The sequence below is a fragment of the Hyla sarda genome, chromosome 3 (assembly GCF_029499605.1).
Source record: "Hyla sarda isolate aHylSar1 chromosome 3, aHylSar1.hap1, whole genome shotgun sequence".
Classification (NCBI taxonomy): Eukaryota; Metazoa; Chordata; class Amphibia; order Anura; family Hylidae; genus Hyla; species Hyla sarda.
In genome coordinates this window covers 380,311,043-380,327,662 of record NC_079191.1, presented here as the reverse complement: position 1 = coordinate 380,327,662, position 16,620 = coordinate 380,311,043, and the positions used below count along the sequence as shown (strand labels likewise).

At 41.1% G+C, this 16,620-nt stretch overlaps 1 protein-coding gene across 1 annotated transcript in view; it reads right to left on the bottom strand.

The window, feature by feature from the left end:
- The window catches only part of MACROD2 (mono-ADP ribosylhydrolase 2), a 2,467,642-nt gene that overhangs the window by 1,414,322 nt on the left and 1,036,700 nt on the right, over positions 1–16,620 (bottom strand). The gene's annotated exons all lie outside the window — the stretch shown is intronic.

Genomic DNA, 16,620 nt, shown 5'->3' with positions numbered 1-16,620 from the left:
GGTGCCGCTGCCCCTTCTCTCCCCCTGGCTGTCGGCGCCGCTTCTCTCTCCCTGGCTATCGGCGCCGGCACCGATAGTCAGGGGGACAGAACGGGCAGTGGCGCCGATAACCAGGGGGTGAAAAGGGCTGACAGCAGCGCTCTAGACCCCAGGAAAGGCAGGGGGAGAGAAGCGGGCAGCGACGGCCTCTCTCCCCCTGCCTTTCCTGGGGGTGTATCGGCGTATAACACGCACACAGACTTTAGGCTAAAAATTTTAGCCTAAAAAGTGCGTGTTATACGCCGATAAATACGGTAATAACTTCTATCATTTACTCTACTTTACATAGCAAAAGAAACTTAGCAGTAAGTGAAAGTAATCTATATTAAATCGGATAAATAGTACTTAATATAATACTTAAAGGGGTACTCTGGCGCTAAACATCTTAGCCTCTATCAAAAGGATAGGGGATAAAATGTTTGATTGCGGGGATCCTGTCGCTGGGAAGCCTCGCGATCTCTCCTGCAGCACCCCCGTCCTTCAGCTGCACAGAGCGAGGATCACTCTGTGGCTGATGACAGGCGGTGCAGGGGACGGAGTATCGTGACTTCTCGGCTCCACCCCCTCGTGATGTCGCACCCCGCCCCCTCAATGCAAGTCTATGGGAGGAGGTGTGACAGCCACCACGCCCCCTCCCATAGATTTGCATTGAGGGGGCAGGGTGTGACATCATGAGGGAGCGGATCCGTGACATCATTATATCATGATCCTCACAGCTGAAAAACAGGGGTACTGCAGGAGAGATTGCAGGGGTCCCCAGTGGCGGGATCCCCGCGATCTAACATCTTATCCCCTATCCTTTTGATAGTGGATAAGATGTTTAGCTCTGGAGCACCCCTTTAACATGATACTTAATGCTAATAATGTAATTCCTCATCTATCCCTGTAATCTGGCACAACCTATCCATAGTGTATCTCTCTTCCAGTTTCTGAAAGACATTTCTTGAATATAAGCTAAATGTAGATGAAGAGTTCAATGAAAAAACTAGGGTGCACTATGCAGGTGTTTTGGTGGCAATGAGAAGAAGGGTGGACACATGGACTGGGCTTAGATAAAAAAAAAAAAAGAGGGCTTACGTGACAGAAAAAAACAGCATCAAAGGCCATGCCATACTTTAATACTACAAGAAATTGAAACAAGGTATGCTGGAATATGCCAACACCAGACTTTTTTTTGGCCCTTTTATTGATTTTTGGTATGCAGACCCCTTTAAGGTTTATCCCAACATCAAAAGTATCTCTCATCTGAAAACTGGGACCAGTGATCACAAGGGCAGGTGTCACGTATGGGCAGGGAAGGAGTGCACACTATTCTCGCCCACTCCCCTATCCCTGCCTACTTTTTTACCCGCCCTAGGTGATGGGTCCGTAATCACGGTGACAGCCTCTCCCTAGACAAGTGAGGGGCGTAACTCTCATAATAATAAAATACAATAATACAGACAAAGGTCAAGGTACAGTAGGGAGCAGACAGACTAACAGAAGCAAAACTAACAAACTCACACAATAAGTCAATGTCCACTATCCGCATAAAAAAAAGGAGCTGCCAAAGTACAAAATGGCTAATACCAGAGATAAGTCGGGAAGATAATCCAAAAGTCACAGATGCCGGGTAAACAAGAATAAACAGGGTAAATTGCTAGCTACTGGAGTTGGACTCTTTCACAGGCATTGAATGAGAGCAAACTGCCAGGTTAAATAGGCAACCCTGCAGGTGCTATGATCAAAAGGTGAGCTGACCAGCCAGACAGCTAATCGTAACCCGGCAACAAAAACAAACAATGAACCTGTCAGAACCTTTTAACCCTATAGGTTCTGATACAGGGTTCAGATGTCCATCAAATGAATGAAGTGACAGCCCACATGCTAAGCCAACAGTTTACATACTGTCTATAAGAATTCCAAACATTGTAGAATTCTGAGCATGGCAATGTTCAGAAGCCGCGTAAAGAATGAATGGCGCACTGGGCAGATATGTATGCCACTCCTCCTTTCATTCGGGGGACATTTAAACTCCATTCCCAGGATCAATGGTGGTCCTTGTCAGATTCTTATTAGCAGTTAGTTATTATTTTTCCTCTGGGGGCGGGGATCACCCTTTTTCCTCTGGATATTGGGATAACCCCTTTAACTCTATTTACTCCCCTGGCCGTTTACTTACTCCTATGTGTGCATTTTGTCTTAGGAGCACACAGTCTCAATGAGACCTCAAATCTACCTTTTTGGCTTTTAGATTTCACAAGGAATATAGTCACAGCATATCTATACTATATGTTTTCAGTATACACTAAGAAATGCTCCCAATGTGGCATCAAAATGCATCCATAATCGGCCTGATGTACGCAAAAAAGTGCCCTCTGGGCATCCATTTCACTGTAATAAAAAATATATGCCCTGCAGTTGCATATGTCACCCATTGCCTCACAGTATGCTTTTATTTTCTGGATGCCCTGTATTCAAATGAATAGGTTTAAAAGCTTGAGCTTTTTACTACAAGGGAATCAGCAAATAAAAGTACTGTATGACTCAAGGTAATAGGAGTCAATAGGTGACAAATGCAGCTGTATGACATAAAGTTACAAAGACGGGTCAAATTTTTTTTTTTAAGAAAGTGAAATTAAGTCATTATATTATTAGAAATTTGGCAATTTCACTTTCAGATGAGATGTACACATAACATACTTATAATTTTTACATTCTTTAACACGTATTTAAGTTTTCACAGGAACAAACTCTTTATTTCAGTTTTTTTGTTTTTCTTTTGTGCACAAAGTAGCATTGGTTTCCATAGACCGAAACAATCCACATGGATCAATTTGAATAAAAATGAACAAAAAAAAAAAAGACAAAAAAAGATGTTGCGCTTTTAGCTCCCAATAGTTTCAGAAAGCAGTTTTACGTGCCACTTTGCAATTTCAATATAGAAAATAATTTACAAGCCATCTCTGAAGCGATGCCAATGTTCTCCCCATAAAAGTTAAAATATGTGTTTGTATATTGAGGCGAGACGCGGAACACTGTAAACCTCGCAGAGACATCAGTGTACATGACTTGTTATAAAAGTAGCTACATTTCCTGAGAAATGACAGCAGTATCCCCAGAGGTAAAAGTAACAGCTTCTTGAAAACATGTATCTTGTTTGATAATATAAATGGCAGGAGAATCCGGGATAATTAATCATCACTATCCTAAAATACAACTCACCAGCCCATGTGAAATTAATAAACAAATCCACTAGAACTGACAGCTTCAGGTCATTGGAAATGATATTTTATATTTATGCTAATTGTAAATAGAGTACTCTATGAGTGTCACTCACCTCACCCAGGTCCTTTGATAAGTCACAGCAGGCGGCCATACTTTATGGCAGACGGCCATGCTCAGTCAACCAGATACATTCTCCACTACAGCAACATCCTCTGTTTTTTTTACTATAGCCTTAGTGAATTGGGCCGGACCTTTCTCTTCCCTGCTCGGCTGGCAGCATCAGTTTACCAGTGTTAGAATAGTGTAGGCCTTTCTACACTATTGAAAGTGAACACTAATTTCTAAAAGTTACCTGAAGGTAGGGAAACATCCTTACCTAGTTCTTGTTCCTTGACTCTATTCCTGATTCCAGTTCTGACCCTTGCTTTGTTCTTGATCTTGGTCATATTCCCCGATGCTCGTGTCTCAATATATGGTTTCTGCAGTTTTTCTCTGGTATCCATTCCTTGTCAGTTTTTTAACTACTTTTCCATATAATTCTCTAGTTTTCTGCATCCTGACTGCTACTGTGTGGATGGCACCTGGCTATGTCCCCGACTTCGCTACAAGTTTTTTGCCATAGTACACTCACAATTAATCGGAGATTATTCTGGGGACCATGACCTGGAAATCGGAATGTGAACACCCACATCTACTTGTGGGGTAAGAGTGAAGAACAGGGAGATTTCTAAGACTCTGCACTACAGTCTAGCCAGGCCAGACTGTAGTTATGGCTAAGAAGATCCACATCTTCAATTAAAAACATAATAATGGGGCAAAAAGCACAGACCTCTTAATAATTTTTGTCAAACACGTGACTGCAGCATAAAATTCCAAAACATTTGTGGCTTTTGAATCCTCTCTTTCAGAGGATCGACCACTTTTGCTTGGTGACAAACATAGTGCCTTGTAAAAATATGGAACCCTGACCTGGTATGAATCAGTTGGGAACTGGGAACCATCATATAATCTAGTAGAACTAAACAATGACTCTAGTGAAAACAGAACCTCGAGTTAAAATACTTCTAAAATGTCAATGAAACATGCAAGAAGATCACCTAGGTGAACTCTGTTACCTCAGATCACCATTTATTTCCAGTTGCAAAGGAGACACTGGTCGATATCTGATACTGAAAATCTGATAAAAAATTTGTCAGGGATCTCGCCGTTTGCTGTGGTCAATGGACACTCATCTATCTTCATCAAAGCCAGGCGTACAGCCGCAAGAAGGCGCATTCTGACCCGTGGTCAGGTTTATTGGAAAAGGTTGAAAGACAAATAAAAATAACAATACAGCAACAAAAGAAAAAGCTTGTCTGTCCTGCACTTACTATTCAAGAAATACCCCTTGCTACCAGCTGAAGGGCTTCTCTCTGCCAGCTTACCATAACACATATAACAACCTTTAGTTACACGAGTCTCTCCCACAGAAAGGCTTTCTGTGTCCTCAGCTAGAGAGAGTTTGGCCCTCCAGGCTTCTCTTATATATTCGCCCTCTCATTCCCCTTCATTACCTAGCAGGTGAGAGGTTCTGGTGTTACCTCACATAAGAGAGGAATCTAGGGGAAATATACCTCCCATTCACCACCAATCCTCACAAGGTACATTCACAGATCAATTTTTCCATCTGTCTAGTTCATTAGACTTTATACTTAAAAACCCCATAGGATTGGATATCTAGATGTTATTCATTGATCTCTATAGACAAATTGTATCGAATACATGACTCTGTTTTGGTCCATTCGAGTTTCTGTCCGATTTTTAGTCTTTAGGATTAAATTGTATCTGTTTTCTTTTTCTTTTTAACAGTGTTATCTATGTAAATCGTATGGAGCCATATGACTCTGGTCCTAAGAAAAGCAAGAAAGATTTGAACATCCCTTTTATCCTATATCTACTTTATGTTACTTAGAATTTTAATAAAACAATATTTTTTTTTCACCCCATTCATATATCAAGTGTTAATAAAGTGCCAGGCCTATCCTAAAGTATTAATATTGTAAACACCATCAAGAGCTGCCCAAAACTGGTGATCAACCTCACTGATGCTCTTGTAGCTAAATAGATGGAATTTTCATGGCGAGCACTGGTCTAGTCCGTGATCCAGATTGGAGACCTGCTAAAAAGTAGTCAGTCAATCGATCTTTGGTATTGTTTATATTCATATGTAAATTGCTGCATGTAATACTACACACCCCCTGTAGTGGCCCCTACAGAGCAGCAATCAGTGATGTTGCGAATCTCCTATTATGGGAGTTGTTTATGATAAGATAACCCAGTTTATAACCTAGCTCTCAAAAAGCCATTTTATTGTACAGCAACAGGTTTTCATTTAATCCTAGAAAGTGGAACCATACCAAGAGAAATAAAAACAACTACCTGTTCACCTTCAGTGGAAATTTAATTCGTAGAATCCTAATACAATTACAACAGAGAACACAGGATCTTAACCTTGATAATAGAGATCCCAATTATTCAGAGAGAAGAGAATACAGAAGACGAAAACAACTTGAATGATCTAAATAGCGATATAAGAAAATGTAGAGATGAAAAGGAAGGATACTAAAAAAAAATACTCGGTAAGAGCTAAAATTGGAAGACTTTCTATACAGAAATAAAACAAAGCATGGAAATAATAAGTTCAGAACTGCTATATCACTAATCCTATGGATCATGTCATCTATTTTATTGCTGCATCTACAAAGTTATCATCCATCAAACCAAATTGAGTCGATTAAGGAGATATCCTGAAGAAGAACAAATATGAAAAATGTATTTAGACAATGTATATTAACAGCAGGGTATCTAAATAATCCTGGTCTTTGTCCTTAAAGGGGTACTCCGGTGAAAACCTTTTTTCTTTTAAATCAACTGGTGGCAGAAAGTTAAACATATTTGTAAATTACTTCTATTAAAAAATCTTAATCCTTCCTGTACTTATTAGCTGCTGAATACTACAGCGGAAGTTCTTTTCTTTTTGGTATGCTCTATGATGACATCACGAGCACAGTTCTCTCTGCTGATGTTATTATAATAATAACACTTTATTTTTTGTTGTCCTTAGTGGGATTTGAACCCAAGTCCTCAGCAGTGCTAACCACTGAGCCACCATGCTGCCCTTAGCATACATCTGCTATGCATGGTTGCTAAAATGGACAGAGATGTCAGCAGAGAGCACTGTGCTCGTGATTTCATCAGTGTTCCAAAAAGAAAGGCATTTCCTCTGTAGCATTCAGCAGCTAATAAGTACTGGAGTGATTAAGATTTTTTTAATAGAAGTGATTTACAAATATGTTTAAATTTCTGCCACCAGTTGATTTAAAAGAAAAAAGGTTTTCACCGGAGTACCCCTTTAATGTCTACAGTGTGAGCAGCTAAATGCGGGTGGGACTACAGCATGATGGACAATTTTAACTCTCAGGTCTCCATATAGCAGAATCTATTACTATTGGCTATGCACCCACACTATATACATAAGTAGATTTACAAAGGTTACAATATATGACAGTATTTTTCATAAAGGGTGCCCCCAGCTGTAGCAAAAAATACAACTTCCAGAATGCCCAGACAGCCTGGCATGATGGGAGTCGTAGTTTTGCAACAACTGGAGGCAGCCTGCTTGTAAAAAATTTATATATGAAATGTTTAAAGAAAAATGGAAAACCAGATTAACTGTATGGTTTTGGTTTAAGATGTGGCAAGAAAAAAAAAAAGAATAATTATTATTGCATTTTTCGTACTATAGGATGCACCTGACCATAAGACGCATAAGGTTTTAGAGGAGGAGAACAAGAAAAAAACAGCAGCCCCCCCCCCCCCTGGTAGACAGTGCCCTTTGTAAACAGCAGGCCCCCCTTTTAGACAGTGCCCCCTTGTAAACAGCAGGCCCCTCCTTGTAGACAGTGCCCCGACTTCTAGACAGAGCCCCCACGGTAGTTGTTCACCTGCGGTTGCTGCTCCGCTGCCCCGTTCTGCCGTCCGCATCATAGCATCCTATGGAGGAGCATGTGACGTACACGTCACTCCTCCTTCCTCCGTAGCGTTATGCTGGGCGCAGGGGAGGAGGTGGAGTGGCGTGTGTGTCACATGTTCCTCCATAGGACGCCATGATGCGGATGGCAAAACAGGGATGCAGACAGCAGAACGGGGATGCGGACAACAGAACGGGGCAGCGGAGCGGGGTATTTGACGGCTGCACTGCAGCAGGTATCAGCCTTGGTTTTCCAGGAACATGTTTTCCAGGAACAATACAGGTATGTAGTGGAATGTATTTAGAAAGGAGTCTTTTGACATTACTAATAATAACCCCTTTAAGGCCCATTTCCACCTTAAGGACCCCAAAAATGTTTGTTTTTGCACTTTCCTTTTTTCCTCCTCACCTTCTAAAAACCTACAGACCCATATAATGGCTTGTATCTTGTGTCACCAATTGTACTTTGTAATGACATTACTTCTTTTATAACAATCTGCGGCGAAACAAAATAAAATTATTTGTGGGGTCAAGTGAAAAAAAATGCAATTTTTGGGGCTTCCGTTTCTACGCAGTGCACTTTTTGGGAAAAATGACACCTTATCTTTATTCTTCAGGTCCATATGGTTACAGGGATACCCAATTCATGCAGGTTTTATTTATTTTACTACTAAAATTGTCATCTTCTGACCCCTATAACATTTTTATTTTTCCGCATTTAATCTCTTTTCCCCCACAGGGCTATAACATGCAATCTTTTGATTTGATACACTGTTCAATGCTAAGCCATAGCATAGCATTGATCAATGTTATCGGCTGCTGAGCAGGCATGGAGCAGTAGATCGCTGATCGGACGACGAGGAGGCAGGTGAGGACCCTCCTGGCATCCAGTAAGCTGATCGGGACATCTCGATTCTGTCGCAGTAGTCCCGATCAGCTCCGCTGAGCTGCCGGGATAGTTTTACTTTCACTTCAGATGCTGCGATCAACTTTGATCACGACATCCAAAGGGTTAATGCCAGGTATCGGCCCGATCGCCGGTACCCGGCATTAACCCTGGATCATGGCTGCTGATCGCAGTCAGGATCCATGGGGTTTGAAGCGTTCTCCGCTTGTGAGAACACTTTAAATCCCAGTAACAGGACTCAGGACGTACAGGTATGCCCTGAGTCCTTAAGGAGGTGATGATAATCATAATAATAAGAGTAATAACAATATTTCTTCTTTTTATTATTATTATTTATTCATCCTTATATATATATATTATTATCTATTACCCTTCTGTTTCATCCAAAGCCCAATGAAGAATTATTATAAATCACATCTATGTTTAGTTTCACAGCCAGATCAGTCTGCTAAATTACTTATTTCCCTTTGTGTAATTCTAAGGGGGTGAAGAAGAACACGTGCACATCTATAAATGACTTGCGGTGGCCTTCATTTGTTAAGAGCTTCCCGAGATCAGCAGATACAATAATTAATTTTGGTGAGACTTGTGTTAGACAAGGGTATGAAACATGCCTCAAAAATACTACTCTCCAGTGCTAAAAAAAAAAAAAAGTAAAAAAAAATGATAGTGCCGCTTTTACAACTACATATGTGTTAATGAGAAGTCATATACTAAATCACAAGTCGCGTGAATGTTCCATGAATATTCATTAGAAGGAAATACTGTGGTTATGTGTAAACAAAATGTTATGGTACAAACAAGTATTTTGACAGAAAGTAAAATGAAATAAAATAATTGTATTTAATTTGTTTACTGCAAAATAAAACAGTAAATGGGGGATTCTGGATTTAGATTATAAGAATCAACAGGCAAAAATAACAAAAAGCCATTTTATTGTACAACATGATGTTTTATAGGTTATACTAGCTGAGTACCCGGCGTTGCCCGGTTTTTCCTTCCTAATTCTTGTTGTGGAGGAAAATCAGCAAAGGAGGAAGCTTTTGACTCCCTATCCCATCCTCATCTATTGTTGTCATATCCCAACCCCATATTGCGTCCCCATATCCTGTCCTCATATCTCAACCTCATATTCCCTTCTCATATACCAACCTCATATCCCGACCTCATATCCCATCATCCTATCTCAACCTCATATCCTGACTTCCTATCCTGTCCTCCTATCTAGACCTCCTATCCCATCCTCATATCCTGACCTCCTAATCCGTCCTCCTATCTCGACCTCATATCCCGTCCTCATATCTCAACCTCCTATCCCAACCTCCTATCCCGTCCTGATATCTCATCCTCATATCCCCTCCTCATATCCAGACCTCCTATTTTGACCTCATATCCCAACCCCCATATCCTGTCCCCATATCCCATCCGCATATCCCGACCTCATATCCCCGTCCTCCTATACCGACCTCATATCCCGTCCTTATGTCCTTTCCTCATATCCTGTCCTCAGGTGGGACTGATGTGTGATGAAGATATTATAAGCTGAAAATAGAAGGGGACGTGGCTTTGTGGGACTGGGCGTGATTTGCAAGCCAGACTGATGCACAAAAAGGGTAGAGAATAAAAGGGGTGGGGCTTAAACAGTCGGTGTGTCTTTGTGAGATAGGGTGTGGCTTGCAAGCCGAACTGACACATTCTCCAGGAGGAGCTTGTGGAGTAAGGTACTGGAAGTCCTATATACTTGTATGGGACTTGAAACAAAAACCCATCTTTTATATAAGGGTGTAGGTAAGGGTTAATTTAATTATCGTATCTTTTTATTTGACATAATATAAGTAATATGTGTATCAGGCATTGAAATATGTCCAGACGTACAGAGGTTATGTGGGAACATACATTTCCCATAGATTTGCATGGCTCTTTAAACAAAAAACCCACCCTCACAAATGGGGGTAGTTAAGGGTTGAAATAACTATCCTATATTTTAAGTGGACATATATGTAACATGTGACCAAGTATTATCGAAATATCTCCAGCCGTTTGGAAGTTATGCAATAACATATATTTCCCATAGACTTATATGGGACTTTAAACAAAAACCCTGACCCTGGCAAATGGGGGTGAGTAAGGGTTAAATCACCTATCCTATGTTTGTTGTAGACATATTAGTAACATGTGTGCCAAGTTTCATGTTAATATCTTTAGCCGTTTGGACGTGATGCTGGAACATACACATGTACACACATACACATACACACACACATACATACACACATACCTACACACATACACACACACAAATACATACACACATACACACACACATTGAGTTTTATATATAGATATTTACTTTAGCTATTTGGTCTGTTTTTCCCCACCATCACATGACCTGACAATATCATGGATGAAATGTCGCTATGGTGGGAGACCATTGGCATAGTTGCATATAAACCGAGGCAAGGGCAAGAAGTAGGGCAATTATATAAACGTATTGGAGGGGCCACACATATTTGTATACTGGCTCCAGTATCCATAGTGAATTACACATACTGTGAAGAGAACCAATAGATATCCAAGGGTATTTTATTATAATCATTCTTATTATATATTTTTTTCCATTGAAGTATCCCATTTTATAAGGTTTGGTTCATACTGATATCCTTACAATATGACATCAATAACATCCTTTCATTGTCCTGGACGAATAGAACAGTGTAGTCTGCTGCTATTCTCCCAGTAAAAAATAGAAACCTGATAAAAAATCGATTTATTGAAAATTTTGGAAAATACTTGTTATCTCATGTGGGTGCAGTAAAAGGATGTTGTGAGATTCAGAGAAATTCTCAGAGGGAACATGTGGCCTCTCCTAACTCATCTTTTTTAGTATACCGTATATACTCGAGTATAAGCCGACCCGAATATAAGCCGAGGCCTCTAATTTCACTCCAAAAACCCAGGAAAAGTTATTGACTCGACTATAAGCCTAGGGTGGGAAACACATCATCTCCCCCCCCCCCTGTCATCATCCAGACCCCCGTCATAATCACCCTGTCATCATCCAGACCCCAAACATCATCACCCTGTCATCTCCCCCCCCCCCTTCATCATCACCACCTGTCAATCCTTTCAATCAGTGGTCTTCAACCTGCAGACCTCCAGATGTTGCAAAACTACAACTCCCAGCATGCCCGGACAGCCATTGGCTATCCAGGCATGCTTGGAGTTGTAGTTTTGAAACATCTGGAGGTCCGCAGGTTGGAGACCACTGCGGCCTTCATCATCATCCAGATCCTCCACCCCCCCCTTTAGTTTTCTACTCACCTCCCCTCGGGGGGAAGGAAGGGTGAGCTGTTCTGGGCCATTTATGCTGCAGGGACTGTCTGGTGGGGAGGGTTAGTCATTCCAGGCTGTCCATCTTCTCCGCTCCAGGCCCGGCCCCGGACTAGTGACGTTGTCTTGACGACGACGCACAGGGACGTTCATGCGCAGGGACGTCCCGGCGCTTCGTCGTCAAGGCAACGTCACTAGTCCGGGGGTGGGCCTGGAGCGGAGAAGAGGACCTCCCGGTGAAGATGGACAGCCTGGAACGACCAACCCTCCCCACCGGACCGTTCCTGCAGCATAGATGGCCCGGACCAGCTCACCCTTCCTTCCCACCGAGGAGAGGTGAGTAGAAAACTAAGGGGGGGGGGGGGGTCTGGATGATGAGGAAGGCCGCAGTGGTCTTCAACCTACAGACCTCCAGATGTTTCAAAACTACAACTCCCAGCACGCCCGGACAGCCGATGGCTGTCCGGGCATGCTGGGAGTTGTAGTTTTGCAACATCTGGAGGTCCGCAGGTTGAAGACCACTGAAAGGGATTGACAGGTGGAGAGTTCATTCGAGTATAAGCTGAGGGGGGCGTTTTCAGCACGAAAAATCGTGCTGAAAAACTCGGCTTATACTCGAGTATATACGGTATACTACTTGCATTGCCATTGAAATAACAATTCTGGAAAACCATGTCTTACAGCTGTTTGTTGCTGTTATTCTTACTACATATACATTATATGACTAAATAGTCAGCTGGGTGTTGCCATACTGGTACTGTCACCTTTGACTGGATAGTCTCAGACAGTGCAGGGACATTAACCCAACTAGTAATCATCAGCATTTGTTATATAATTATAGTAAAAAACACAGAGAAACAGCACAGAGCTAGAAGAATAAAGCATCCTGAAATAGTTATTTCATGGGGAATAAATTTCTGCATGCGACGATTCATTTGTAAATGGGAAAAGGGGTGTGATTTTATTTTTATTTATTTTATTGTGCGAGGGGCTTCTTCACATAAAAAAAAAATGTCATGACACACTTTACATTTTTATGTCCTCATAGGGGATTATTAAAAGCAATCACTCGATGGCTATTACTGTTCAGTGCTATGCAATGTGGATGGCAGCAGAGCGGCACAGTGCAGGTGAGGAGACCCCCGACCACCATTTTCACTCACCGAACCAGGACAACTGCAACGCAGTTTGTCCAATTATTGTAACGAAATCGCGCAACTACATTAGATGCTGTGATCAGTAGTGATGACAACATTTAAAGGGTTACTTGTGGGCATCAGTGTGTTCACTTATGTTCGCTATTAGTGGCGAGGTCCGAGCTGCTGTCTGCTGTGTCGCTTCATAGATTGTACATGCCGTGTGGTGTAAGTGTACGTTCTGGTGCACTAAGTATGTTTTCACCTGTATCCTTTAACCCCTTAAGGACAGAGCGTTTGTCTCTTTTTGCACTTTCGTTTTTTCTTCCTTACCTTTTAAAAATCATAACCCTTTCAATTTTACACCTAAAAATCCATATGATGGCTTATTTTTTGTGTCACCAATTCTACTTTGTAATGACATCAGTCATTTTACCCAAAAATCTACAGCGAAACAGAAAAAAAAATAATTGTGCGACAAAATGGAAGATAAAACGCAATTTTTTAACTTTTGGGGGCTTCCGTTTCTACAAAGTGAATTTTTGGGTAAAAATTACACCTTATTATTCTGTAGGTCCATACGGTTTAAATCATACCTTACCTATATAGGTTTGATTTTGTCATACTTCTTAAAAAAATCATAACTACATGCAGGAACATTTATGCGTTTAAAATTGTCCTCTTCTCACCCCTGTTACTTTTTTATTTTTCCACGTACGGGGCGATATGAGGGCTCAATTTTTTGCGACATGATCTGAAGTTTTTAGCGGTACCATTTTTGTTTTGATCTGACTTTTTGATAGCTTTTTATTCATTTTTTTATGGTATGAAAAGTGACCAAAATGTTTTTGCACGTACGCCATGCGGTTTAAATAACAATATATTTTTATAGTTCGGACATTTACGCACGCGGCAATACCACATATGTTTATTTTTATTTACACAGTTTTTTTTCATGGAAAAAGGGGGGTGATTCAAACTTTTATTAGGGAAGGGGTTAAATGATCTTTATTAACTTTTTTTTTTCCTTTTTTTTTTGCAATGTTATAACCCCCATAGGGGACTATAACATGCAGTACATTGATTCAATACACTGATCACTGCCGTTGCATTCAAAGGCAGGGATCAGTGTTATCAGCGGTCGATTGCTCAAGCCTGGATTTCAGGCTTGGAGCAATCAATCGACAATCGGACGCGCAGGAAACAGGTGAGGGGACCTCCTGCTGCGTCTTAGCTGATCGGGACATCGCGATTTTATCGCGATATTCCCGATCAGCCCGACTGAGCAGCCAGGATGCTTTTACTTTCACTTTTAGACGCAGCGATCAACTTTGATCGCCGCGTCTAAAGAGTTATTGCCAGACATCAGCCCGATCGCCGATGTCCGGCATTAGCTTGGGTCCTGGTTGCTTATAGCAACTGGGACCCACCGGGTATGATGCGCGCATTATATATGGGGACGCGCATATGGACTTTCATATAAGTCCATATGCGCTAAGGGGTTAAGGGTTAAAGGAGTTGTCTGGTTTATTATACTCATATTCAACTTAAAGATTTTTTTTTAATCTGACTATGCTACAGGGGCTGTAAAGTTAATATAGTTCATAATATAGTGTCTGTACCTGTGTTTGATGGTGGTCTTGCAATTCTTCAGTGATGTTTGCCCCAAAGTTGATTTTAACAGCATACAGAATGAATGTCATCTCATGTTTTCCCAGGTTGCAGTGCTGCTTCAATGGGTGGAGCAACTGCTAGGTGGGATGAAGATCATTCTGCAAGGAATTGTAGTTTTGCAACAACTGAAGGTTCCCTGGTAAGAAAACCCTGGTTTATTGCATGGAAGGAAGCACTGGTATGTTTCAATGGGTGGGTTGGCTGATGTGTGAGAGGGAGAAAAGTGACCTCACACTTACAAACAAGAAATCATTGGACTTGTAGTTGGAGGGAGGAAACCCCAGCAAGAAATAGCCATTTCACAAAAAGCTAGCCACAGTGTTATGGTAATCTCACAACATAGCTAATTAGCTCCAAGACAAGCGCAGATCCTTCCTAAGCATGTCCATTACTGTTTGGTAGGTACGTACTAAAATCACCTTATGGTGGATAACCCCTTTAAAAGGAAATTCTTAATTCAAATATAATGACCCTTATATTTTAGGGCCCTTCTAGATAACTGGCAGGAGGCAGGCAATGAGTGTCCAACCTCGCTAATCAAATAGGCTCAAACAATCATAAGGCACAATCGCTGGATGGCTCATACGGCCAATTAAATATGTCACTGTTTATACAGGGCGATAATTTATATGGCTGCACAAAAGATGCGATTAGTTGACAAATAAGCATTTGCTCATTCGACGGCTGATCGCTAGCCTTATAACACTGGCTGATTATTAGGAATGAGCTTTCCTTGGAACGTTTCTTTACACAATAATCGGACAGTATAAAGGGCCTTTAGGCAGGGGGATTAGTAGCCACAAATAGTGTTGCCCACTTTAGAGGAGTTGGTTGGCGTTGTATAGGAACTGAACAATTGCTGTTAAGTTTCTTTATAGATAATAACTGTTCTCTAAAGATCCCAGCACTATTAAACTGCATATAACCTGAGGGCCCCTTCCTTTAAAATGACATTGCATAATGCGAACAACCTCCAAGACAAAAGCCAACTCTTAACAAGACCCACCTGTTTTATTCAAATATGGCTTCCCAAAGTTTTACCATGCAATGAAGAATATTCTAGCACCATAAGATTTTTTTTCTATCAGCAAGGATTGTCTTACATAACAGGCATAAGTAGGAGGACTCAGTATAATTTAGGACATTTTGTACCTGAAACAACTGGCGAGTTTTTTTCTCTATATAATTGTCATAAAGCTTCATGATCCAGAACAATCTGTGGAATAGATTAGTCTTTGAGGCAAACAAAAATGACTATTAATAGGCTCACAATCACACAGCAATTTGTTTCTTTCCTAAGCCATCATTGTAAGTAACCGCATAAGTGTCACTTGCAGGTGTCTCGGAATTAATCGCCAATATAATTACACTGTAGTTCTGCAAATTCTACCGTAGGTTTCTACTGCGAGCTGCGGGCTGGATGTGAGCAGCAGAAATCATTGTGCGCACTGGGGTCTAATTAGTCCATGTGGTGTCACTTTAGACAATAGCGATATGACAAGAATGTATCAGTATGGGGCCGGCATCCTAAAACGCTCTGAACAGAAGGAATAGAGGGTGACTTATTTCACAGAGTCCACATGCAGCAGTAACAGAGAATGTGGAGAAGCAGCGGCTGATAACAAAAGGCTTATTTCGTAATCCAGTGCAGGAAATGAGCCCAGATTTTTAACAATGAAGCTGTTGATAAAACATTGAGCCTAGGGACAGTGGTTTTCTATATGCCTTTCACATAAAGAGCATGTTGTTGCTTTTTTATTGCAATTATTTTATGCACAAGTGGTAGTGTGAATATTGTAAATGTCAAAAATCAATTACACAAATATAATGAGAATCTGCCGTGGGGGGCCCAAGGCTCAAATACCAGTCAGGGCCTGGAGTATTTTTTAATTGGCCACTAAAGGGAATTCTCGTTGAGCACCACTAAGGTCAAGGGATTTTCGGCTTACTATATAAGGTCAGACTACTGGTGACATTATGGTTACCCAAAAATTTTCAGTGCCATAGAGTTAAGACAAAACTTTCAAGAAAAAAACAGTACATTATATATTTTGGTAAATTGCCTGTTGGTTTTCTATGAGGCAGGCCTGTGTGATTGCCTCGGCACCATGTGGAGAGCAGGGACTGTGTACAATGTTGAAGAAACTATATCATATAAACATTAATATATCCTATGGAAAGATGCAAAATCCCAAGGGGGTGACAGCAACCATAACCTTGATCAGGAGCCCAGAAAAATAAATATAGCAAAGAAATCACAGCACTCCCAAAAGATCCAATCAAAGTGATCATGTATTCATTGATGTCTGTGCAAAGTG